We start from the raw sequence: 2193 nt of genomic DNA on the forward strand, positions 1-2193 counted from the left end.
TTCCTGTTTCTTGTTCATTGTAGGAATTGTGTTCAGTGTAGCTGTGTTCACATGAAAATGTCACGGTCTGAAAAATATAGGTAAGGTGTGCAATGGAAAGGCAGTTTCCTGGTTTGGTAGGGAGTTTGTATGAGATGCTGCTGTCATAAGGGTTAGCAAAACCAAAAAAACAGTTAGAAGAATGACCAGGTTATTCCCTTCTGCTGAGCCCCAGTGAGGCAGATTTGGCATGCTGTTTTCAGTGCCAGTTTTCCCAATAAAAAGGAGACATGGATACTAGAGCAGGTTCAACAAAAGGCAACAAAGACAATAAAAGAATTGAAGACTGTCATGTAGGGCAGAGAGTGCAAGAGCCAGGCTAATTCAGCCTGGAGAAGGCTCAAGGGGTTATTGCCAATGTGTTTCAATACCTGGTGAGGGAGTAAAGAGGATGGATTGGTGCCAAATGATGGATGAGAGGGGTAAATTGAAATGCAGAAAGTTCTGCTCAAAATGCTTTCTCTTTACCATGAGTGTGGTTAAACAAAGGCACAGGTTGCCCAGGGAGGTGGTGGAGTCTCGGTACTTTATACTCAAGAACCCAACTGGACATAGTGCTGGGCAACCTGCTTCAGGTGACCCTACTCAGAGCAGGGATCTTGAGTTATTTCTCCCATGTGGAATGAGTGTGAGGACTCCTGAAAAGGGAAGAGAAGAAAATAAGCTGGAGTAAATGCACCTGTCCCACGCCCTCTTCTGGTGGAGGCAGAACACATACTCCAACAGCAAAGCACGAATGAATCAGATGCAGAGCAAACAAAGCAGACTTCATGACAGCAGATTTTGCAGAAATCAGAAGTAGATCAAGCCTGGAAAGGTAAGTGAATATTTAGGCAGCCTGATGACTAGGCAGTTGTTGCTTGCTTAGGAGCATTTCAGATGGGATGTTAGGTGTGTTGCTTCAAGACCTGCTGGCCTTTCCAGCTGTTGGTAGTGAGCCCAGGGCTTTGTTGAGGAAATTCACAACTTGTTTTTCAGCTGTTTTCTCTGAATCATTTTAAAGTGGGCTGTGGCAGAGATAGAGCTCTGGGCTGGTGCTGTTTGCCTAGTGCCCTTTGATCGGTGTTGGAGGCACTGTGTGTCCTATGGGGTAAGAATACATGTACAGCACCCCTGGTTTTGGGATACGATAATTTTTTCTCTCCTGTGTGCTGGTGGCTGAGGGAGGCTTCGTGTGGAATCTATTGCCCATTGTTGCCTGGAAAGAGCTTTCTGAGTACACCTAAACTGAAAACGTCAAAAGCTCTTAACGGGCAAAACAAGCCTCTCACCTGAGAACAAAGCAGCACATTCTACTGCTGCTATGACCCCTGCAGCCTCAGAACTTGCTGACAACTCCATTAGCAAACGATGCAGGCAGTGATTTCAACAGGTTTCAGAAGCAGCTAATTAGGGATTAATTCTTAATCTTGTATTTGTTCTGCTTTATCATCCTCTAGATGTTGGAATTGCCCAACCTGCCTTCAGCGATGGCTGTAACTTTCCTCAGTAGTTGGATTGTTCCTGCTTTTTGTGTCCATTTGCCGTCACTCTGAACATGCAGTTTCACATTTGAATCATGTAAATTTGCCAACACAGCCGTTGGACACCACTGGAGTTGCACTAGTTGCTTGTGCTAGAGCTCTGCCTGTTCCCTCCATGCCCCATCCTGCCCCTGCTTTTCCCCCTGCTGTATGCTACAGATGCTGTAACATTCTCCCCATTGCATACATCTGCTTTTCCCCAGGGCACAGGCATATGCCAGAGCCTGCATTAGCTTCCAGGGCAGCAGAGCTCCTCCAGCCACCTTCTTCACCAGGCAGGCTTGAAGGTCCTGCTCCCCCTTCTTTGGGGCTGTCATGGGATGTGGCCCCTCAGTGTCTTATTCCCTGTCTGTAAATATTTATGAGATGGTGGCCTCTGCATTTTCAGCTGAACAATGCTGTAATCCCCGGTGCCCTATCTTCCCCAGGCCAGCTCTGCTTTTACCTGCTTCTTTTACTCTGTTAGGTATTGTGTTTCTACTTTTTCCTCCTTGCCTTTAAAAAGGCATAAAAGTGCTCCTCCACCTTCCGTTTCCACTGTGCAGCAAAAGGACAGGAAATGTCCAGGCAAATCTTCTGCTGGTCCCAATAGAGTGATCATAACTGAAACTGGTAAGCAAACCCTTGTACA

Source organism: Poecile atricapillus, chromosome Z, assembly GCF_030490865.1.
Source record: "Poecile atricapillus isolate bPoeAtr1 chromosome Z, bPoeAtr1.hap1, whole genome shotgun sequence".
NCBI lineage: Eukaryota > Metazoa > Chordata > Aves > Passeriformes > Paridae > Poecile > Poecile atricapillus.